Here is a 26,274-nt window from a genome sequence, read left to right as displayed (position 1 = left end):
AAAGTCTAAATCTATTGGAAGGTTATCATATTGTTGAAATATTGGATGCATCATCATTATCCAAATAAGAGTGTTTTTTTAAAAAGACTAAGGTGGAAAGGAGTCAATGAAAAAAAAAAGTTAAATTCTACAGCCTAGAAGAAAAACAAGAAAACATAGAGAACAAAAAAGTGATGATCATCATATCCTATTACATTTATTTAGGGATATTATGTATTTATAATAAAAGTAAACCTATTATTTCTCCCAAATTCAGAGTGGCAAAAACTAAGGCATGGAGAAGTTATGTGTCATATAGGTTTTATTGAATAGAAAGAGAGCCTGAAACAAGGATTCTGGTGTATGTAATTTATGGAGGAGTGCTCTCAGAACAGGGGTGAACAAATTAAGAAAGGAAGGAAAAAAAGAGCCAATCAAGAATGTGGTGTCGCCCAGAGATGAATTTTAACATGATCCTTAGTGGCCTTCTGGGGCATAAATTACAGCCCAGAGATGGACTTAATTTGAAGCATGAGCACTAGTCTTATATGTTGCCATCTCAACCATCAGGTGAGATGGCTCTCACTTATCTGAAGGCAGTTCTCCAGAGAAGGGGCAGCTTTGTGGTATTAGTGGCTAATGCTCACAGTAGCTGGGGACACTGGCTCAGAAAAGGAGATCTTGTTGGTGGCACAGACAAAATCCATTACATGAGATGATTTGCTCAATGCCACCAGCTAGTTAGCAGTGGAGTTAATATATAAGTGAAGCATTCTGACTTCAGATCTTGAGCTCTTAGCCACCAATGTAAATACAAAAAGTCCGTAATAGGATTTAATTCTTATCAGCATACAATTTAGTAATTGTAAAAAATGACTTTCTAACAGCCAGATGCTCATCATCAATGGTATATAAAAAATTACCAGGAGGCTAAATGTTCATGTGCATTTATGTGATGGCAGGAATAATTTAGATCAGAATTTATCTCATCATTATTTAATAAGTATTTTTTATGCATCTTCAATGTATCATGCACCATTCTGGGTACTGGAGATTCCATGGTGAACCAACTGACAAGGTTTCTCCTTTTTCTAGAATTTATATTCTATCGAGAAAACAATAATAAGTAAAATAAATACATATATGCAAAATAATATAAATAAGATATTTTGAATCAAAATAAAACAGTGTGAGGGGTTAGAGAATTATTGTGGATTTTTAAATTTTAGGAGTGAGAAGACTATACTAGGAAATTTTATCTTTGTTTTCTTTCCAACAACTCTGGGCCCGATGGAAATATATTTTCCCCCCTAGAGCAACGCCTAGGAAATTATTTTATCTCAATATCCCGAGTGCTCAATTCCCTATCATCAGCAAGATAAAGGTTATGGATTCTTGGAAATAGTCAAATGCAGTGTTTCACTATGGAACTAATTTTTGGTGGGAGTTTTCCACCAGCTGTTGACAGTATTTCATCAATGCATTCAGAGTATTTGAGAAAAAATATGAAACTCTTCTTTCAATAAATTAAAAATAAAAATCAAATTCCAATTTCTCTTTAGGTAAAATAAAATAGACTACTATGTCCAGTAATCTACCTTGGAGCTAATGCTGTTTCAGTCGGAATTCAGGTTTCAGGCTATTTATGATGATCCACGACATCGGTGATGATATGATCAAGTTGTCTTTGAAAGAATATCATGTATAGCTATTTTAAGTTGATAGTGTCAGTAGCCGTATTTTTTTGTTGTTGTTTCAAATAGTTAATCTATAAAGTAGTGAGGTGAAAACTGAAGACAGTGTGCAAGGAACAAGATGAGTAGAAAATGAGTCTATTATCTGGACCTAAAATTCTTTAACTACGTTAAAGTAAATATTTATTACATTCTCTTTAGTTTGAGAATCACGTGATGTTATGTAACAGAAAACCGTAAGCTTTTAGCCCATTAATTTAGCTTTGCTGAGAGATCATCAAACTGAAGCCAGAATGAAAAAACACATACACAAATGCACGCACACATGCTTAAGAAAACAGATTATGGCATAGGCACTTTAAAGAGGTAAAGCCCTGAGCTATAGCCTGCTTATTATGGTTAAAAACTAGAAACGTTTGCAAACTATTCACCTTGAAAACACTAGGCATACAAAATACAATCCCTGTTGGAGTCATTTCCTATCCAATTAATATTTGTTCCATATCTTGTTACCATGAAAGCTTTACAGCTAGTTTACAAGATGTACACTTGAGACATCTTGGTTTTAAGAGATTTTTAGTAGTTGCTGTGAAATGTAACCTACTTTTTATGACTACACTTATGGGACTCTGTGACTTAGCTAGTATATACATGATTTGAATTTACCTACTCAAGAAACATCAAAGGGCTTTTTCTCCCTTTTTCCATTCATGTTTGATTGTAATAAAAAATATACTCTTAACAGATCCCTTTTCTAAAAACACAAATAATAAAAGATTTTATCCAACAAAGTAACCTTTTAGATACTGTACTTACTATTTGTTTGCATCTATTGGTGTAAACATCTTATGATAAGGGATGATACTCCATAAGAAAATATGTTTAGAAATAATTAGATACAGAGAAAATGTTTCTTTCCTAACAGAATGTCAATAAGGAAGAGTCAATTATAATCTATGCTGCTTCAAAAAGCCAGAAATAAAATAATAGTTAAAAGAACTAGAGCTAAGATAAGAGGATCATTATTTAATGAAATCATGTTTGCAGTGCCCTGACCAGAATCCCAGATTCAGGACCCAAACACATTCCTGGTCTTCATTCTAGGTGTTGGATGTGATGACTGCAGAACAACTGAGTTCTTTCCCAGGATGGCCCTTGGCTGAAGAGAGCTGCCTCACCCAAGTTTATACTTTCTCCGTGGGAAAGCTCATTCCAGGGATTTATCTATGCAGTAGGTCTGCTCTCTTTGCCCTGACTTCAGGTATCTTTTCTTTTTTTTTAATTAATTTATTTTTATTTTTTAAATGGACAGGTAAGATTCTATGTAATTATTGTGTAATACAACATGATATTTTGAAGCATATATTTACAAAGTCAGATGACTAAAACTAGCTAACTGACATGTACATTAATTACCTCACATAATTATTATATTATTTTGGGGGGAGAACACTCAACATCCACTCTCTTAGCATTTTTAAGAATATAATATGCTGTGATTAACTACAGCTACTGATGGCAGCGGCGGGCCATCTGGAATGGCCATGACGCTGGCTGCAGACGGGAGGCATGGCCGGGCCCCCACTCTCCACTGAGCAGGCAGAAGCCTCGTCCTCCTCAAGTTCCACTGAAGATGCCCTGGTGGGCTGCAGACTTTGGAGTCTCTGAGCTTTGGGAGGCCTGGGAAGGCCCCCCCTTCCCCCCACAAGCTTGGAAGTGCCTGCTCCCATTGCCTGGTTTCTCCCTGCTGTTAGTGCCCATTTTGATTTCAGAGGCATGGCCAGAGCTGTACACTCCACAGAGCCTGTGGGAGCCAGAGACAAGACAGAGCCCTGCCCTTCTAAGTTGGCTGGACAGGAACTCCCCAAGTGTGGGTGCAGCTGCAGCCTATCCAAGCACAGCTGTGGATCCAGACATTTCTGTGCTCTTGGGGCCCCAGGAAGGACCCCCTTGCCCCCCAGCAACAGGTTCATAAGTGCCTCTCCCACAGTCTGGCCTCTCTCCACTCCAGGTGCCCAGTCTGATCATGGAGCAAGGTTGGGGCCAAGCCCAGTGTTGTCACAGCCCAGCTGGGTAGGCACACACTCAAGATAGTGCTGAGACACCAGGCCTCAGCTGCCTCGTCTCCCTCTGGACTTTGGGCACCAACAAGCATGGGAAGTACCTGAGGGCAGCTCGGCACTGGCCTGCAGGTGCCCCTTGGTGCAAGCAGCCTGTGTGCCATGGACAGCGGCAGGAGGCAGACAGGCTCCTGGGCAAAAGTGGGTGGTCCCCAGTGAGGCCTGACCTTGAGCCCAGGGAGGGCCTGAAGGGGCTGGGGGCCAGGCTGCCAGTCCTGCAGACTGGAGTGGGAACTTGTGGTGCCTTTTGAGCATGCCCATGGACCAAGTGGCATGTGCTTCCACCCCTCTGAGGCCCATAAAAGCCCCAGGCTCAGCCACAGCAAAGCAGACATCTGGACGACCAGCTGCAAAGAGGAGCTACGCTCTTCAGGGCCTCCTCCCTGCTGAGAGGAGCAGATATTGGGACAACCAGCTCCGGAGAGGAGCTACCCTCTCCAGGGCCTCCTCTCTGCTGAGAGCTGCAGATAACAGGATGGCCAGCTGTGGAGAGGAGCTGCCCTCTCTGCTGAGAGCTGAATACTTGGGAAGACCTGCCCGCAGAAAGGAGCTACCCACTACAGGTCTCCTCTGGGCTGTTCTAACACTCAATAAAGCTTCTCCTCATCTTCCTCACTATTCACTTGTCCGCATACCTCATTCTTCTCGGATGCAGGACAAGAGCTCTGGCAAAGGTGCCACCAGCCACAGAGCCTTCCAACCAGAAAAGCAACACCCCAAAGATCCCAAAACATTACCATGTTGTATAATAGATCTCTCAAACTTCCTCCTATCTAAATGGAATTTTGTATCCTTTAATTAACATCTCTCTAACCCTCCTCCCCCAACCACCCCAGCCCCTGGTTACCACCATTCTATTCTCTATGTCAATAAGATCAGCTTTTTGAGATTCCACACATAAGTGAGATCATGCAACATTTGTCTTTCTGTGCTGAGCTTATTTTATTTAACGTAATGTCCTCCAGGTATATCCATGTTGTCCCAAATGACAAGATTTGCTTCTTTCTATGGCTTCAAAATATTCCACTGTGTGTATATACCACATTTCATTTATCCATTCATCTGTTGATGGACACTCAGGTTTACTCTATATCTTGGCTGTTGTAAATTATGCTGCAGTAAACATGGTAATCCAGATAGCTCTTCAACATACTGATTTCATTTTGTTTCGATATATACCTAATAGCAGAATTGCTAAATCATATTGTAGTTCTATTTTTAATTTTTTGAGAAAAATCCATACCTTTTTTCATAATGGCTATACTCTTTTATATTCCCACAGTGTGCAAGAGTTCCTTTTCCTCCACCTTTTTTTTTTTTTTTTTTTTTTTTTGGAGACTGAGTCTCACTTTGTCACCCAGGCTGGAGTGTAGTGGCCCAATCTCAGTTCACTGTAGTGTCCACTTCCCAGATTCAAGCTATCCTCCTGCCTCAGCCCCCCAAGTAGCTGATAATACAGGTTCACACCACGCCTGACTAATTTTTGGATTTTTTTGTAAAGATGGGGTTTCGCCATGTTGCCCAGGTTGGTCTTGAACTCCTGGACTCAAGCAATCCCCCCGCTTAATCCTCCCAAAGTGCTGGGATTATAGGCATAAGCCATCATGCTCAGCCCTTTTCTTCATCTTTAAGGAGTCATTCAGGCTTTGGAGCTCCTGTGGGGTTGGTGGAAGCCACTGTTGTACCTACATCTCTTTTCCAACTTGCCTTCTGCTTAGTCCTGCTATCCTTGTTTCTTACAGGTGACAATCTCAAGAGATGTCCCCAGTAAATTTTTTGAATACAAATCTTCATCTAAGAGTATGTTTCTTGGTGAATTTGACCTACAAGATATGAGTTATATGAAACAGGCAGCACTTTATCATAAACATATCTGACTCACTTTTCATCTAAGATTAAAAATATCATTTTTGTCATAGAGCATTTGTTTTAATCAGTATGCAAAAATTGTGCTTGCCACCATTCTCTACATCAAGTTTTCATTCAACTCTAAAAATTGTGGTAAATTTTATGACCCTAAGAGAAACCAGTGTTTTCAGTGCTCTGACCAGAATCCCTGCGTCAGGACTCACACTTATTCCTGACACCCATTCTAGGTGCCAAGAATGATACCTAGGTTGCCTTAGTTGTAGTCAAATGGCTAGAAGCCAGTTGCAGGTCCCAACTGTACTACAAGAGTGCTAATACTAGAAGACAGTAGTTATTAGGGAGATAGGATTGTTCTCAGGGTCTGTCTACCACAGAGACTATGGTTCACTATGTCACGATTCTCCATTTTTGGATTTGAGTTCCACCCCTGCATTCTTAGAGCCTCTCAGATTTGCTCAAATATGAAACTCTAGCCTCTTGGTCAGGGTTGGGTTGGGGAAGAGGGCGAAAGACCATTATCTGATTCTGCAAGCTTTGGAATTTCAAAGGTTTTCTGTCAAGTGCAACCACTTTCTATATATTCAGTATTACACCTTAACTCACCCTAGGAATTACCTGTTTTTTTCTAAGAGGCTGAGTTTGCATGAGCTTTTTAGGGTCTGGTGGCCTACTTCTTTATCAAATTCCCATCAGACACCTAATATTGTAAATTCTTATTCCCTGCTGAGTCAGCTCCTCTCCTGCATTTGTGATTTCATCAAAGTCTGCTGAAATTTCTGAATTGTAGTTGAGTCCACTTCAATTCCCTTTTGTCTTTGTGGGGTTATTCCTTCTTTTTATGTTGTTTTGCCATTATTTTAAAGAGGCTAGTGGTAGGGGAGACAACATAAACATGTATGATACATGTGTCCTATTTAACTGGCTGTTTCTCTTTCAAATGTTGGATTTTGTCTTTCTTCATGCTGCTCCAGTTTTCCCTGTACCCAAATGACCCCTGGGACAAGACCAGGATCATTTCTACATACCCCCACAACACAAGAAGCATCTTTAAATATTTTTGCCTTATCAAATACAGAAGTAAAATTTAAACAAACAACAATGACAAAGATGAATAAATAGCTGCAACTGGGTGTGGAAATATTTAGGGCAAGGAGCAGTTACGGTCAGAGCCAATATCATCTTCAAGAGGAATGTGATGGGGAGCTTTAAAGCCTGCAATACCTATGTCCTTCTGAGGAAGCCCATTTCTAAGCCAAAGAGATAGTCCTGCCCTCTGGCCTTCAATAGGTCACTATTACATATGAGGCAATAGTTTGTCATATTTCACAAAATTAAACTATGCAAACTTTGTAACAACACATGATATATCAATAAGGTTGAACTGTTACAAGCGGACTGCTATACTTTTCTAAGTACGAGAGGATCAATAGGACTGCATTCCTTTTTATTGTGTATCAGCATCTCTGCTCAAAATCACAAATGACCAAATGTATAATACGCTCATAATCAGGATCTTCCCTTTAAAAAAGGCAATATAATATCAGCAAAGGAAATGCAAATCAAGTAAGAGGAAAAATGTTTGTGCAGACTTAGTTCTGATAAACACAACCAACTTAAAGTGCTAGCAACTCTGTATAAGATGTCCTGAGTACCCTCCGTTTTGGTCAGTTTGGGCTGTAACAATACACCATAGACTTACAAACAACAGAAATTTATTTCTCACAATTCTGGAGGCTGGGAAGTCTAATATCAAGGTGGTGAAAGACTTAGTGTCTGGTGAAGGTCATCGGCAACTTCAGGTGGTAGAAAGGGATAAACAAGCTCCCTTGTTCCACTTTTAGGAGGGCACCAATCCCATTCATTAGGAGACACCTTCATGATCAAATCGCTTCTCAAAGGCCCACTCCTGATACCATCACCTTGAGGATTAGAATTGCAACATATGTATTTTTGTGGGGACATAATTATTCAGACCACAGCACCTTCCTCACTCCAAATCAAGTGGCACGTACTGGGTTTGAACTTACGTAACTAAAATCCTATTGAGGTGAAAGTTTCATGGTACACAAGCAAGCCAGGTGTCCCAAAATAAATTCAAGTTTCCATTTCTTGGGCTAGAGAGAATGCTTACAGATTTAACATGGCAGTTTTTCTAGGTCCCAGTATTAAGGATTTTTAAATATATTGAGATCCATTCTCATTCATTGTCTTAAGAGTTATGGTAATATATGCAACATATGGGAGTATGCGTGTGTGTGTGAGTGTGTGTGTGTGTGTGTGTGTGTGTATTTGAGGAAAGTTTATCTTTCAATTATTTGCTGACTATGCATCTAACAACAATTATCTGCATGTTTCATATGAGAACAAAGGAAGAAATTCAAGAACATGATTTGGCCAAGTTGGTGCTACTCTGATTAAGTCCTCTGATTCCAATATTTATAGTCTTATCACAAATAGTTCAAGGCTCATAAAGAGATGGGTCTAAAAAACCCCCACTATTCTGCTTTTGTAATTAACATTAAGACTTATAGGGACCATAGATTATTCTCATGGTACCCTTGTGAGTAAATAGTCTCAGACTGATTCAGCTGACCTGTGGCAGAAGCTCAAATTGAAACAAGAAATTATGACCCCAGGTCGGCATCTCTGTTAAATTGAGAACGTTCTGTTTTCTATTTGCTGTAAGCTACATCTCAAAACTTCAAAATGTACTTTAAAAATTTCTATGTTCTTATTCAGCAATTTAGAAACCCTCGGATGATTTTTTTTCTGTTGACTATCAACTTCATACAGTGAATACTAATCTTAGTTTTAGAAAAAAATGCAAATCCTAGCATTTCTTTAATCTGGTATGTCTTTTAAGTGAGCTGTTGAAACTTAGAAAGGAAAAAAAAGTGACTGCACCCAGTGATTATTTGGAAAAAAGAATGACCTCAAAAACTTGAAATTAAATGCATGAAAGGAAATACATCATATATTTTTTTCCTCTGGGTGATGACAGGACTTAAAATGCAAAATGCTACACTTGCCTGGAAAAACTACCTATTTAAAAAAAAAATTAGATTTTAAACGATCTCCTGGGTACTACTATGTTACTCAGGACTGTCGACACAGAGAAATGAGGCATTCTACTTACTGAAATGTTGAGAAATGGCCCAAACGGTGCCAAGTGCATGTCCCTTACTGTGAACCATTCCCCCATTCCCTGCACTCTGGCCCAATTACGAGCAATAGCCATTAGTATGCCAAATTTGGAGAGTTGAGCTGCCAGGCCAGAGTGTCCCTTGATGGTTTCCCGCGTACTCATTCAAGAGAATGAACATACAATTGTTTACTGTGATAAGATGATACTTTATTCACTCTTGTAAAAGCCATCTAAAACAATCTTCAAACTTTCCAGCACCATTTGAATAGTGATATGTATCATTTAATCTGTGCCAAACTCAAAGTTACAAAGCCTTATTCCTGGCAATGACTACAAAAAATTTCCATTTACTATGAAAACTAAAAGAACACACAAAGTTTCAGTCTTCTTCTCTGGGGTGTTTTCAATGGATTAATACAATGTGTTATTTCTGAATAAATACATCCTTCTGTTCTTTTACGTAATCCTTTTTTATATTAGAATCACAAATAATGTATAAGGATAGTTAAAATTAATATTATTTAGTGCATAAAACTCTACTCATAGAAAGAATATTAAAATATGTATTTTGACTGATTATAAATGATCATTTAGTATGGCAAATTTAGAAAACAGAGGAAAATAAAAATATGACAGCAAAATATAACCTGAAATTCCTACACTAAGAATTAGAAGCAGTGTCATCATTTCTGTGCATTTATTTTCAAATGTGTGTGCATGTGTATGCACACATTCTTTGTATATATGCTTCTATGTATTTACATCATCACAATTTTTAAAATCACACTGTGTAAATTAATATTTAAGTTTACATTTACAAACAAAATTTTTAAGGTACCTGAAATCTTGTGTGCAGATAAATTTTGCAAAATGCTTTAGTCAGAAAACATTTATTTATAATCATAAATAATGGTCAAACAATGCAATAAGCATTGGTCAAGCAATGTTATAGAGTAATGTATATGTAATGACTTAAAAAGTCTTTATATCTTAAGGCCATTTTATTCAGATCAGAATATTTGATTTAATGTATAGAAGTTCTGACCTTCATTTATCTGCTTCCGTAAGATAAATCAAATAAGTTGAAGACATCACATATTTTTCTTACTAGGCCTCAATAGATTCAAAACATTTCTTTATTATTATACAATTTACATACACCAAATTGCACCCATTTTAACTATCAGTTCAATGAGTTTTGACATATATGTACAATTGTGCAATCACCTCCCTTACCAAGATATAGAATATCTCCATCATTCCAAATAGCTCCCTTATGCCTCTCTGCAGTGACTTTCCACCCATGACTAGCCCAACGCACTACTGGGCTGCTTTCTGTCATTATATATTAGTTTTACAAAGGACTTGTGAAATGCAGTTTATTTTATAAATAGTCCCAGATGGACCCCTAATCAAGAAAGAATTTCAGTTAAGCCAAGAGGTCACTATGAGAATTAAATTCTAAAAGTAAAGAGAAATATAAAATTTCTTACTGTTCTTTCCAGCATCAGATATTAGCCATTAGAGAAAAATACCATTTTGTGAATAATAGACAAGAATATAAGGATTTGCCTTGTTCTTATTTGTAGTCTCCTTTAATACTTAATGATGAAACAATGCATTATTTTAATAGTCTACAGATAACATATAATCTTTATTTCTTCTCAATAAGTTGAATTTTGAAAATTAGTAATTTCAATTATTACATTAGACAATGGTGGGAAGACATGTTTTGCCTCTGGTTTGTCCAAGTCTAAAGTATTTCACCTTTAGTAGATACATTTCTCAGCGACAAATGTCACATACACACACACACCCTAAAACAGAATGCAACACTTCCTTTAAGGCAACGAAAAGAAACGTTTGTTTGCTTTGGGAGTATGATTTCTAAACCATGGATCCGTTTAAATTTTTGATGAGATAATTCTTTGTTGGGAGTTGAGGGGTTGAGGAAGGCAGGAAGTTTACTACATGCCTGGTCTCTACTCACTAGATGTCCATAACAAGCCCCCCCGCCAGCCATGCTAATCAAAAATGTCTCTGGATACTGCCAGTTGCCCTTTGATAGCAAAATCACCCCTTTGGAGGACTACTTTACACAGTGTTGGGAGTGTACTTTTCCTTTTTTTAAAATTATATTAGGATAGCAATAAGCCAGGAAATGTATAGAATCAACATGCAGCTTATAAAAGTATTACATTCATGTTCTCATACATTAACATTCTTTGCATACAAAGATACTAACGGTATGCTCATAAATACAGTGGCAATATGTACTGTGGGAATGACAGATAAAGCTGGAATTATTTAACTTATCTATTTGCTTTTTAATAAGAAGTGTGATGGAAAGATTTACTGCCTCTCTTAAAATTCATTAGGAAAAGCTTCCAGAAGGCAGAATAATAATTTTTTTGTGCAGCAATAGTATACAATAAGACAATCATAAGACAGTGCAGATTTCCCCTGACTTGGCCCACTATGTACAAAGGTAACACGTTCAGTCATGGCAGTGCAAAGCACTTGGAGAAACAAACAAACAAGAGCAAGCCACTGAAATTTTGCGATGGAGGAAGCCCTCTATTAGATCACAAAAGTCAGTATCAGCAGCTTATATTTAGCAAATTGTTCAGAACAGTGCTTGTGACTTCATATCAGTACAAACTAGAGATAACCTTTCACTATAATAAAGAAGCAATTAGATCATCACTCCTGAAATACACATATGAAATTAAGATTAATGTCCATATTTTAAATTCCTTTAATACATCTCTATTTTTCCCTTGACTCAGAATTCAAATTATTTTACCATGAGAGGAAATACTTCAGGACAATTTACACTCTTGTGATTGATAACTAAGGTCTTCTGAAATCCCCCACTGGAAATTGACTTATGCCTTACCAAGTAAATAGGGTGCTGAGAAAAGTATTTTACCCTTTTACTCAAGATGATCATGTTTACCCTCAGCAATTTCCAAATAAGAACTTACTCGTCTTGGCCGGGCACGGTGGCTCACGCCTGTAATCCCAGCACTTTGGGAGGCCGAGGTGGGCGGATCACGAGGTCAGGAGATCGAGACCATCCTGGCTAACACGGTGAAACCCCGTCTCTACTAAAAATACAAAAAATTAGCCGGGTGTGGTGGCAGGTGCCTGTAGTCCCAGCTACTCGGGAAGCTGAGGCAGGAGAGTGGCGTGAACCTGGGAGGTGGAGCTTGCAGTGAGCCAAGATCGGGCCACTGCACTCCAGCCTGGGTGACAGAGCAAGACTCCATCGCAAAAAAACATAAAAATAAAAATAAAAAAATACTATGCTCCTATGCTGTTGTCATAGTTGCCATCTCAATATACCGAGAGTAGAGGTGTCCACATCATTTTTTTCGTAGAGTAGCCTTTTTAATAAGTTATTTTCCATTTAAGTCTTCATAATGATCTTAAAGTTGCTACATGGGAAAGAGCTCAATGTTCCAACTTTATTTTTCTTCTAATTCCTGATAATATTCTATTAATAAAAATAATTTAAAGAGCATTTCAAACTTCCACCTCCAGTCACACACACACACACACAATTACAATTTGATAGTCTGTTTTCCCTGCTCAACTCTTTTGCTTATATATACTACTTTAAATACCAAATTCACAGACTAAAGAATTAATGGTATGCATTAATAAATGTATTAATTATTCACTCCTTCATGAAAAACTAAGACTATTTCTTTTACTCTTAAAAGCATAGATAGCCTTAAATAGAATGGATTTATATCAAAGGGGATTCCCTAACATGTGACATGACACTTTACTCTGGCTGTTTTTAGAACTTCCTTTTTGTCTTTGAATTTTGACAGTTTGACTATAATGTGACTCAGACTGTACCTTTTTGGGTTGAATCTGTTTGGGAATCTTGAGTTTCCTGTTCCTGAATGTTTATATCTCTCCTAAGACTTAGAAAAATTTCAACTATTATTTTATTAAATAGGTTTTTGATATAGTTTGGATATGTGTCCCCACCCAAATCTCATGGCAAATTGTAATCCCTGATAAAAGAAAAACTTTAGCTGAATTAAATTTAAAGGAGTTTAGTTGAACAATGAATGATTCACAAATTAGGCAGCCCCCAGAATCACAGCAGATTCACAGAGTCCAGTGCAACCACGTGCTGGAAAAAGATTTACAGACACAAAAAGGGAAAGGACATAGAAAAATCGGAAATGAGGTACAGAATGGCTGGACCGGTTACAGGTTGGCATTTACCTGATTTGAACACAGTTTGAGCACTTAAAAGTGTATGAATGGTTGAAGTACGGCCACTCGGAATGGCCAAGACTCGGCTATTATTACAGGTGCATACTCCTCAGTTAAGTTTTCAATTTTGTCTACCTATTAAGTGAGATTGCAGTTCGTCCACAAGGACTCAACTATAGAAGTAGAGAGTCCTTCTCAGGCCATAGTTTACTTTAACATCCCCAGTGTTGGAGGCTGGGCCTCATGGGAGGTTACTGGATCGTGAGGGTGAATTTCTCATGAATGGTTTAGCACTATCCCCTTAATGCTGTTGTCATAATAGCGAGTAAGTCCTCATGAGATCTGATTATTTAAAAGAGTGGACCAACTCCTCCCTTGCTCTCTCTCTGTCTCCTGATCTGGCCTGTAATGTGTCTGCTCCCCCTTCACCTTCCACCATGATTGTAAGTTTTCTGAGGCCTCTCCAGAAACTGAGCAGATGCTACTATGTTTCCCATACAGCATCTGGAACCATGAGCCAATTAAACTTCTTGTCTTTGCAAATTACCCAGTTTCAGGTATTTCTTTATAGCCACGTGAATATGAACTAATACAGTTTTCTACACATTTTTTCATCGCTTCTTTTTCTGGATCACCCAAAATGCAAATATTTGTTTGCTTAATAGTGTCCCATATGTCACGTAGGCTCTTTTTTTTTTTTAAATTATTTTCTGCTTTTTTTATCTGACTGTGCTATTTCTAAGGGCCCATCTTCAAGATCAAAAATTCTTTCTTCTGCTTGATCTAGGCTATTGTCGAAATTCTCAATTTTATTTTTATTCCATTCTTTGAATTCTTCAGTTCCAAGAATTCTGATTGGTTATACTCTCTTTCTCTCTCATACGTATATATATATATAAAAATATAGTGTGTGTGTGAATATATATATATCTATCTTTGTTGAATTTCTCAAATTATAAATTGTTTTTCTATTGTCACTGAATTGTCTATCTGTGTTCTCTTGAATCTTGCTAAGTTTTTTAAGATCATTATTTTACATTCTTTTTTATACATCTTATAATTTTATTTTCTTTAGGGACTATCATTGAGAAATTATTAGGTTGCTTTGGAATTATCATGTTCTTTTGCTTGTTCAAGTTTCTTATGTCCCTACATTGACATCTGTGATCCGATGTAACAGTCATTTCTTCCAGTTTCATGAGGTAGGTTTTTTAGGGAAAGATTTTTTCCTGTATATGTGTTTCATGGTGTCTGTTAGGTAGGACGTTTTTGCTTTGGTTCTGGGTAGACAGAGTAACGTGGTCTCCATAGAATTTCTTCAGCTATAGTCAATGTCATTAATGTTTGTTAATGCCTCACAGTGGCCTAAGCTTTGGTTTTTTGTGAGGGTTGTGGCTCAGCTTTGCTGGGGATGGGAATGCCAAGTAGGCTGATCCTCAGGCTCCTGAGTGGCATGTGCAGGTGCTGGTGGTGGCAGTGCAGGCTCAGGGTAGGTTGGTCCTCAGGCTCCCGGGTGTCATATGAGGATGCAGGGCAGTCCAACTGCTGGAGGGGCAGGCTCACTGGCAGTGTTGGCAGCAGGCCCTGAAGCCACTGTTTGGTTCATGCACATGCTGGTAGTGCAATGGAATGCCCAGGCATCCAACTTCTTGTGCCCCTGGGTGGTGTGCATCTGCACTGGCGGTGTGGCAACAGGCCCTGAGAAGCTGGTCCTTGAGCCTCTGGGTAGTGTGTGTGGGCATGCAATGTTCCTGCCACTGGAGGTGGCAGGTTTGCAGGCAACAGTGGTGGAGAACTCCGGGTAAGTTGATCTTTGGGCCACTGGGTGACATATGTGAATACTGGTGGTGGCAGTGGTGGGCCCAGATGAGCCAGTCCTTGGACCCTTCAACCACACACACAGTTGTGTAGTAGGTCTGCCACTGGAGGGTGGGGCCTTGGTGGCTGGCAATAGTGAGCTCTGGGCAGGCAGCTCTCAGGCTCTGGGGAGCCAGGTGTTGGCTCCCTCTATACTTGGGGCAGCCTCCCTGCTGTGCTGGACCATCTATTTCCCTAGGTGTAGAGTGCTGTGGAGACTTAAGTGTTGTTGTAGATGTACCTCTAGGTCCAGCTGGTGTCACAAGGCTGCAGCCCTCCGTGTAGATGTGAAGGAATGCTGGTAGGGCCCCAAAAATATGGAGATGAAGGAGATATTGGGCCCAGGGTAGGATGCACTCTGGTGGTGCTTCTGCTCCCAAAATTCAGATGTGCTACAGCAGCCTGGATCCTGGGTGTAGGAAGGCCTATCATGAATTTCTTCTCTGAAGAAATGCAGTTGCATGAACTTCAAGCAGCTCCCTGCACTGGTCCCAGGGCCATGAGCATTGAGGGGCTCACCCATAACTAGGATTGCTTGTCTCTGTGGCAGGAACTGGGTTTCTGTGAATCTCCTGCTTATCTTTTCCCTGTGATGGGGAATCCCTCAACTATGCTGCCATTTTGAATTTTTGTGCCTCAGGGAGTCTTGTCACTTCCTTGCTGAATTTCAGTGTTCTCCCCTAGACACTCAATTCAACCTGTGGTTTTCTGTTTCTTCTTTTGGTCTTTGCGGAGAAGGAGATGCACGCAGGGTGCCTCTAGTCAGTCATCTAGATCTTAGAAATCATTTTTTAAATTTTACCAAATTAGATAAACCAGAAGTGAACTGGAAATTATAATGTGTCAAAAACAGCAGCCATAATGAGGTCGCCCTTTAATAAATTTTTATCTAATCTAGTACCTATGAATGAGAACCATTAACACTGCCATGATAATTCAGGTCTGGGAAGACACAGCTGTTGGTTTGAAATTTTAAGAAAAGTTTCATGGAGGTAATTGGACCTTAAAGAATCATAGGGATTTCAAAGTATCAAGAAAAGATGTTAGGAAAGTCTTGGAAAGTGGCAGGTAAGAAGGAAATAACAGAATTTTAAAATCGTACCAGGGCTATTCAGAGGGCAGATGGGGGGAGGAGGGAGAGAATTAGGAAAAAATACCTAATGGGTACTAGGCTTAAAACCTGGGTGATGAAATAATCTGTACAGCAAACCCCCATGACACAAGTTTACCTATGTAACAAACCTGCACTTGTACCCCTAAACTTGAAATAAAAGTTAAACTATAAAGCAAATAAATTCACAGAAACTAAAAAAATAAAGCCTGTGTTCTACTTGAGAAGATATTAACTAGACTTTAGTTTTTGGCTTCTTTCATAACCTGTTCACGATAAGAGGAAATATTGTTAAAATTAAATCTTCTAAGCATAGGACTTGCAGATGTGGAAAAAATGTAATAGAAAGATATTTTCAATTCCTTCTTGGCTAAATGTACATACTTGTAGCCAATATTAAAGAAAGAGGAGGAAAGAAAAAAAATTGTTTTCTTATGCCTTAGAGTAAAAAGAATTATCTCAATGTTCTCTCTTCCAACAAGTGGTGACCTGGCAGTATAGAAAGGTGCCTCCTGGTAGAACACATTCTGCAAGACTTTTGTACTTACATAAAATGAAAAAGAAAGTCTATGGTTTAGCGACTAATGTTTATATGAATCCAGATTTTATGATGCCACATGAATTACTGCTGAGATGACAATAGAACTCAACCTATGTAAATACATTTTACCCCAGTCCTCTGAAACAGAAATTTGTCTCAGATTAACACACTGACTTTGTTATCTGTGAAGATCCATCATATCCATCATCTTTGAATTAGATGTTATCATGGCTAACTAGGGAACTGAATTCAAAATAACGTCATTTCTGAAGCAGAAAAAAGAAATAATAGAGACCTATGTTCGTTTCCACTACACCGTGTCATCTACAAACAGTGGAAAACAGCCCACAGACTTGAATTTAAAATAGCTTTTTAAAAAAATATACAAGTAACTAGTCAAGAGAGAACAATACCAGACAGGCCAGGAATGTAAAAAAAAAAAAAAAGAAAAATTACTATTTTGGAAAATGTAACACTTAGAAAATAGATCTTATAAAATAAAAGACACAAGAAATAAAAACCTAACTAGACTAAATCTATACAAGAAATAAAAGCCTAACCAACAGTATGGTGACTCCAATTGGAAAGATCATATGTTGCCTTTCTACAGATTTTAAAAGCAGAAATTTCAGGGAATGTAGGTTGGGAGGAAAAGGATTCAGTACTCGTCACAGCAATTAGACATAGATCAGATTAATATTAAAGTAGCATTCCCCAAAAAATTTGTGGTTTGACTTACCAATTAATTGTAACTTTTCAAGATATTCTACCCAAATATAGTATTTTAAATTATAACTCTGATGGATTAATATGATTTAAGATGGATTAATATGATTTAAGAATTATTCAATAACCCTTACTATGTGCAAGTTATTGATAAAACTATTAATTGTTTAGAACTTGTTTCTCAAAATTGCCACTATGCATAACATTTTTATTTTCATTTATAAAAACTGACTTAAGTCAAAGCGATTAATTATTTTCTACAATGACCTGTGTTAGCGAAGTATATTTAGGTTATTATCAAATAACCTAAATATAGTGTAACCTGAAACAAGTGTAACTAGTTTAAGGTTAAAATAAAAAATAAGAGTATCTTTGGGAGTCCAGAACTAGAATGTTGCAAAATGGAACTAAGCAATAGAAACATTAAGGAGGTGAGGGAGACATTTGTTATTTTTCTGGACTTGTTTCTCATTTTCACTTTTTTACAGATAGGCATTTTTTGCTGCTATTAAATTGAGATGAGACGCCATACCATCTCAGAATTGGGACACGGCAATCTCAGGAACCTTTCCTCGCCTCTCTTCTGATAGCAGCCCAGGCTGGAGATAACCTCAGAGCCCTCATTTCAAGCTTCACAGGGAGTAGGTCTCCACCAGCTCCACTTTTGTCAAGTGCTACTTTCATCCAATCAACTATGTTCTACTTTGGATGGGGAGACATATTCCAATGGGTAACAGGAACAGAAAAAAAAAAAAAAAGCTATTTGTAGCTAAGCAAACATCACCAATAGTGTCTCTCTTTTTTTTCAAGTTGAAAAAAAAAATAAGACTCAGGCATTTATATAATTGGTCAAGACCCCACAGTTGGTAGCAGAGTTAATTTTAGTCTAATATTCTTCCTATTATAGCTCCAACTTCAAGATGCCTGTTTATTAGTGAAAGAAATATGTAAAATCATACCTAACCTAAGATAAATTGTTGCTCCTGCTTTCTTTTGTCCAAAAGGTTGATATCTTAATATTGTACAAATTTACTTATTATATCAGAAAGATTTAGCTCTTTTTCCCTCCCTTTCCCACTCCTGTGTGTGTGTGTGTGTGTGTTATGGTTGAAGAGGAAGAATGTGGCTGTTTTGAAATATTTATCATTGAAATAATATTTATCACGGCATTATCAGCAGGTGACCTGTTAGGTGTTCTTATCACCAAAGTACAGTTCAATTTCCTTCAGACTTTAATGCAAATGTGGAGTTTCTATCCTCAAAATGGTATTTCAAACATATATTTGGATATCTTACTACTTATTTAAAAAAAGATGAAAAGACAAATTCTTTGACAGCACAATTTAAAATTCTAAATCCTGAGGACATGATCTTGAAGCTCCCTACTAAAAAAAAATATTTTCCTAGGGATTTTACAGTATTTGGTAAATCCTCTTTGCCTTTTAACATGGTGCATGAGTCTACATTTCTTAGCAATTCTGCTTCTAGGGATATTGGGGATTTAAGAATGTAAACATAGGAATGGACAATAAGTATAGTTTGTTAAAATATCCAGATCTTGAAAGGTAATTTTGAAGGATTATTCTGCCAATTAGTAAGTATTTCTGAAATGACACAGCAGACAGGAGATAATTCATTGAAATGTCATCCATCCACCCTTTCCCCTTGCGTCACGAGGTGTTTAAATAACTTTGTGAAGGAAGGAGGAAACAGCTGTGCTAAAATTGTGGATTTTATGTCTTTCACTGTTGTGTGTGAAGCTGCCAAAATGAAAGTGTTAATGAAATTGAGACTACGTGAGGTTAGAGTATGCAAACAAGCTCATTCTTTGGGTGGGGGCTCTAATGTGCTCTTTTTCTTTCTCACTGTTCACACTGAATACTGAGGGCTAATATGTCAAGAACTGTATTTTTTAGCTTAACTCCTAAATCTGGAGTCATGATTGAGCTAAACTAATAGAATAATTCAGTATAGGGTCTGGCCAGTAGCTTATTTTCCCTATGGCTATTCTACTCATTGAATATAAATCGAAAGCATGTAAAACACTTTCAATGTATTTGGGTGGGTGGGGTACAATTTAGTACAGGGACAGGAGAATATTTTCTAAGTAAAATAATAGATCTCAAGATACTCTAGGGTTTTAAGATCAGAACCAGAAAACTAGACACATAAGATACACACATACATATATCCATCCATCCATACATACATAGAAAATGAATCAATGGAGAGGTTTATAATGATCACTATAAAATGAGAGTATAAGAAAAGTGAGGTCCCAATCTCAATAGAAACAAGTTTAGCTTCCTGGAATCTTAAATCACATCTCCAAAAACAACATTCAACACCCAGTGAAACAAACATATTAGCCAATCTTCAGTATGAATACACAAACAAAAATAAGAGCATTTAATTTAGAAACTATTTAGAGAAGGCATCAGCAAATTTTAGACTAATATCCAGTGGTTACAGGATTATAGACTTTTAGCACCAATAAAAAGCTTAGAATTTAAACCACCACATCACTGAAGATGGGGGAACCATAATTCAAAGAATTCAATTTACTTAAATAAGATCATACAGCTGCTGAATGACAGAGCAAAATTTATATCTTATGTCTATTCTATTTCCAGTGTTGTTTCTATAAAACTAGGTTGATGTTTGATGTCTGGCACTACACTTTCCACTACAAGAAAGGCAATACTTCAAGGAGAAAATAAATCATGTATCTTTTACTACTGAGATTTAACAGACATGGAGGAAAGGTGATTTTTGTTATCAAATTTACAATGTATTTAGGTATATAAATAAAACAAAATAAGTATTGGTAGGATCCAGAAAAATGAGTATCATAAATCTTTAGCTACATTATAATTTGTTTAACATTATTTTGTTTGCCTTACTTTCTAGTTATAATCAGTGTTTAGAACTGAAATACTAATCTAGTAGCTAGGTGTGGTTGAGTGAGTAATTCAAAGAAGAAATAGAGAGAATACTGTAATGATGTCAATGCTTACAACTGACCAAAAGAAAAATGAAAAAAAATTTAGCCTGCTAGAATAAGTTGATTTGGAATTCATCCCACAAAAACTAATATGCATTTATCCTCTTCATTCCTTCTTCCTTTTAACACTTAGAAAATATTGCAAAAAATACATATACAATAATTATCTAAAGAAAGACATTGGGAATACTGCCTAAGAAAATGACCAAAAGTACATTTGCAAACATAAATCAACAGAAGGCTTGTAAAAACACAAAAGAAGGACTGCATTCTTGGGCATCAAACCAGAGGGGTGTTGGTTGCTTCAGAAACTATTTCTCCATTGTGTCTTTTAAATTACCAATAACCCCGGCCATACACTTTTCAAACGTCAATAACTAAATGCACATGTTAATGTAATCTGGAAACACCAGAAACGAAATCAGGCAGTTTCATATACAACATACCTTATCTATGCAAAGCAAAAACAGAAAGGGTAGATTTAAAAAAACTAGCATCCATTAAGTATATACTATATCTCAGACATTTAGTCCTCAAAACACCAACTACAATATCCACTTTACAGAGAAAGCTCAGAGAGCTTGCTGGTTTTCTTTCCCTTAGAGTTCATATAGCAGGAAAGTTGATGTCAAGATTCAAACCTAGGTTCACTTGAGTCCAAAGTATAAGGTCTTTTCAGTATACTTTTTTGTGAAATGATAGATAAATTTCTGTTCTCTCTCTGTCTTTTCTTGCAGGCTTGAAATGACACGGTGATATTTTGAAGAGAAGTTATTTTATTCACTCTAGATAAATTTACAGTTAATAAGATTTCCTTACCAGAATGATGGAATTAGGAAGCTAACAAATCATTTCCTCAAACAAATGTGAACCATAAAGCTGAACAAAACTGTCAATCATTTCAGATTGCTAAAAATCTGGAAATCTAGCAAAGCTGTATATTAATGTAAGAAGCATTCATGCTTGAGTGCTACTATATTTGGGTAAGACTGGCATGAGCCTGTGGTGTTCTTGCCCAGGACTGCTCCCATGCCCCTATCTCTGTCCATGATACTCCAACTAGGGAGGGACAGGTTGTAAAAACCAGCAGTGTCCCGGTTCTGCCAGTAAGGGCACACAGAATTTAGAGCACTATTATTAAAGGTGTGTGATGGTTAATATTACATGTCAAGTTGACTGGGTCATGGGGTGCCCAGATAGTTGGTTAAACATTATCTCTGGGTGTGTCTTGAGGACATTTTCAGAAGAGATTAGCATTTAAATCATTAGACTGAGTAAAGCAGAGTCCTCTTTAATGTGAGCGGGCATCATCCAAGCTGGTGAGGGCTTGAATACAACAGAAGGTGGAGAAAGAGAGAATTTCTTTTCTGCCTGATTGCTTCAGCTAAGACTTTAGTCTTCTACCCTCAGACTGGGATTGACATCATTGCTGCTCCTCGTTCTCAGGCCTTCGGGTATGAACTGGAACTACACAGATCCTGGAACTCCTCAGCCTCTGAAGTCTGGTTAAACACTCCTTACCATAAAGCTCTCTCTCTTCCTTTCTGTCTCTGTCCCTCTCTCTGTTTCTCTCTCTCCATATGTATACAGATGGATACACAGATAGATAGATATGTGGAGATATATACAGTAAGTTCTCACTTAATGTTGACAGGTTCTTGGAAACTGCTACTTTAAGTGAAACAATATGACAAAACCAGTTTCTCATTTACATTATAACTAAACAACATTGAAAAAAATGAAGTTCTTTGAGAATCTGCTATATGTATTCAAGGACCACTATATATATAACATGTATATCTATATATATGTCACATGTATATACTGTGGTACATATATATCACACACACACACATATATATATATAGACTGTGATATATATGTATATTTATATATGTGCAGGTGTGTATGTGTGGTATGTGTGAGATATGCATTTAGTCATGCACTGCATAATGATGTTTTGGCTAACAACAAACTGTATATACTATGGTGGTCTCATAAGATTATAATGGAGCTGAATAATTCCTATTGCCTAGTGACTGTAGCTATCATAACATCATAGTTACACATTACTCATGTTTTTGGTGATGCTGGTATAAACAAACCCACTGTGCTGACAATCCTAAATAGTACAGCACATACAACTATCTATAGTACATAATACTTGATAATGATCATAAACAACTATGTTACTGGTTTATGTATTTACTATATTAAACTTTCAATCATTATTTTAGAGTATACTCCCTCTACTTATTAGAAAAAAAAGTTAACTGTAAAACAGCCTCAGGGAGGTCCTTCAGGGGATGCTCCAGAAGAAGGCATTGTTATTATAGGAGATGACAGCTCCATGCACGTTATTGTTCCAAAAGACCTCCCAGTGGCACAAGATGTGACAGTGAAAGACAGTGATATTGATGATTCTGACACTGTGTAGACTTAGGCTAATGTGTGTAATTGTATCTTAGTTTTAAACAAAAAACTTTAAGAAGTAAAAAAAAAATAAAAAATGTTCATAGTACACAAAATCTTGTAGAATAACAATATACAGAAAGAAAATATTTTTGTACAGCTGACCATGTGTTTGTGTTTTAAGCTAAGCGTTATTATAAAAGAGTGAAAAAGCTTTAAAAATTAAAATATTGATAAAGTAAAAATAAGTTGCAGTAGTGATATGGCTTGGCTCTGTGTCCCCACCCAAATCTCATCTTGTAGCTTCCATAATTCCCACGTGGTGTGGGAGGGATCTGGTGGAAGGTGATTGAATCATGGGGGCAGGTCTTTCCCATGCTGTTCTCATGATGGTGAATGGGTCTCACGAGATCTGATGGTTTTAAAAACGGGAGTTTCTCTTCACAAGCTCTTCTTTTGCCTGCCACCATCCATGTAAGATGTGACTTGCTCCTCCTTGCCTGCCACCATCCATGTAAGATGTGACTTGCTCCTCCTTGCCTTCCACCATGATTGTGAGGCCTCTGCAGCCATGTGGAATTGGAAGTCTAATTAAACCTTTTTCTTTTGTAAATTGCCCAGTCTTGGTATGTCTTTATCAGCAGCATGAAAACAGACTATTACAAGTGGCTAATTTATTACTGAGGAAGAAAAATACTCTTAATTTAGTGTTGCCTAAGTGTACAATGTTTGTAATGTCTACAGTACTGTATAGTAATATTGTAGGCCTTCGCATTCACTCACCACCTACTCACTGACTCACACAAAATAACTTCCAGTTTTGTAACCTCCATTTATGTTAAGTGCCCTATACAGGTGTACCATCTTTTATACCATATTTTTACTTTACCTTTTTAATGTTTTGATATGTTTACATGCATAAACACTTACCATTGTGTTACAATTGTCTGCAGTATTCAGTACAGTAACGTACTGCACAGGTTTGTAGCCTAGGAGCCATAGACTATACCGTACAGCCTAGATGTGTAATAGGCTATACCATCTAGGTCTGTGTGAGTACGCTCTATGATGTTTGCACAACAAGGGAATCACCTAAACAACACGTTTCTCAGAGTGTGTCCCTGTTGTTAAATGACGCATAATTGTACACACATACATACACACATATATGTGTACATACTATACTGGTTAATTTTATGTGTCAATTTGATGGGGCTAAAGAACGCTCAGATGGATGGGAAAATGTTACATCCAAGTATCTCTGTGTGCGTGTTTCTAGAAGAGATCAGCATGAGTCAGTAAATTGAGTACAGAAGATCTGTCGTCACCAATACTGATGGGCAGCATCTAATCTACTGAGGGCCCAAATAGAACAAAAATGCAGAATAAGGACAAATCCTCTTTCTCTCTCTCCTCTTGAGCTGAGAAATACATTTCTTCTTTCCTTGGACATTGAAGCACCCAGTCCTTGGGGCTTTGGACTCTGGCTTACACCAGTGCTTCCCCCAGTCCCCATTTTTAAAGTCTTTGGACTTGGACTGAATTACAACTCCACCAGATTTCCTCTTTCTTTGGCCTGCAAATGGCATATCATGGGACTTCTTGGCCTACATAATTGTGCGAACCAATCCCCACAATGAATTCTCTCTGTCTGTCTGTCTATCCATCTATCTATCTCCTATTGGTTCTGTTTCTCTGAGAACCCTGACTAATGTGAGTGGTTATCTTGGTGGCAAGTGAAAAGGGAGGGCCAGTAGCTCTGCTAGCTTAAATTTGAATAGCTAGATATTAAACAAGGAGCTCCAGTAAGTAAGGCAGACTTAATGGGATTGGTAAGTGTTCTGCATACCCAGCTTTAACCAGAAGTTGTGTGCGTGTGCAGTAGAGGCTAGAGTGAACCCAAGCAACTCACATATCCCTGTCTTATGAAGCCAGTGCACATGCTCATGAGACACACAAGAGAGCTCGATGGCAAGTAAAATGGGCAGACTTCTTAAAACAGCCTGATGTTTGAATGTGCTCTCCAGCCCATACAGAGTCATCAGCAGGCAGTGGAAAGCTTTCCTGGCTTTAGCTGTTTGAATATAACCTCTAACTAATCTTCGGCTGAACAGTAAACTGTGCAGACACCGGGCCACCCCAGGAAAAAAGGATTAAACATAAAAACAAGACAAAATAATAACATCAGAAAAAAATTCCAGCAGAAACAGGAGCCATACATTTTGGCAGAGACAGACCTCTCAGATTTAAAAATGAGAAACAAATAAAAGCCAAAAAAACACTCATGAAGGAAAAAAGTAAAAATCAATAGCAAATATTAAAAGAATCAAAAAGCAATATTATACTGCTATATTATCTAAAAATATAATCCTCAATTAAAATTATGTGAAGAAGAAAGTGTGACTCATACTCAGGAAAAAACAAAGCAATCAATGGAAAATGTGTGACTGAACACCCCACCACCACCAACCCACTGATTTTGGATTTAGCAAAGACTTCAAAGGACCTATGTTAAACATATGTTAAAATAACTTTATAGTATGGCTATTTTCATGATATTGATTTTTCCTATCCATGAGCATGGAATGTATTTCCATTTATTTGTGTCCTCTCTGATTTCCTTGAGCAGTGGTTTGTAGTTCTCCTTGAAGAGGTCTTTTATTTCCCTTGTTAGCTCTATTCCTAGGTATTTTATTCTCTTTGTAGCAATTGTGAGTGGGAATTCATTCATGATTTGGCTTTCTGCTTGTCTACTGTTGGTGCATAGAAAAGAAGACATTTATGTGGCCAAAAAACATGAAAAAAGCTCAGTATCACTGATCACTAGAGAAATGCAAATCAAAAGCACAGTGAGATACCATCTCACACCAGTCAGAATGGCAATTATTAAAACATCAAGAAACAACAGATGCTGGTGAGGCTGTGGAAACAGGAACACCTTTACACTTTTGGAGGGAATATAAATCAGTTCAACCATTGTGGAAGACAGTGTGGTGATTTCTGAAAGACCTAAAACCAGAAACACCATCTGACCCAGCAATTCCATTACTGGCTACTCACCCAAAGGAATATAAGTCATTCTATTATAAATGAACATGCACGTGTATGTTGATTGCAGCACCATTTACAATAGCAAAGACATGGAATCAACCCAAATATCCATCGATGAAGACTGGATAAAGAAAATGTGGTACATATACACCATGGAATACTATGCAGCCATAAAAGGAATGAAGTCATGTCCTTTGCAGGGACATCGATGGAGCTGGAAGCCATTATCCTCAGCAAACTATTGCAGGAACACAAAAGCAAACATCACATGTTCTCACTTAAAAGTGGGAGCTGAACAATGAGAATGCATGGACACAAGGAGGGGAGCAATGCACACTGGGGCCTGTCAGTGGGTGGGGAGAGGGGTAGGGAGGGTGCCAGGAAAAATAGCTAATACCTAGGTGGGCTTAATACCTAGGTGATGATGGGTTGACAGGTGCAGCAAACCATCATGGCACACATTTACCTGTGTCACAAACCTGCACATCCTGCACATATATCCTGGAACTTAAAATAAAACAAAATA

General features: G+C 37.7%; 1 long non-coding RNA gene across 3 annotated transcripts in view; it reads right to left on the bottom strand.

The window, feature by feature from the left end:
• Positions 1-26,274, bottom strand: part of LOC134808981 (uncharacterized) — a 525,139-nt gene that overhangs the window by 432,761 nt on the left and 66,104 nt on the right. The window lies entirely within an intron of this gene.

Source organism: Pan troglodytes, chromosome 19 (genome assembly GCF_028858775.2).
Source record: "Pan troglodytes isolate AG18354 chromosome 19, NHGRI_mPanTro3-v2.0_pri, whole genome shotgun sequence".
Taxonomy (NCBI): Eukaryota; Metazoa; Chordata; class Mammalia; order Primates; family Hominidae; genus Pan; species Pan troglodytes.
This window is presented reverse-complemented; position numbering and strand designations above follow the sequence as displayed.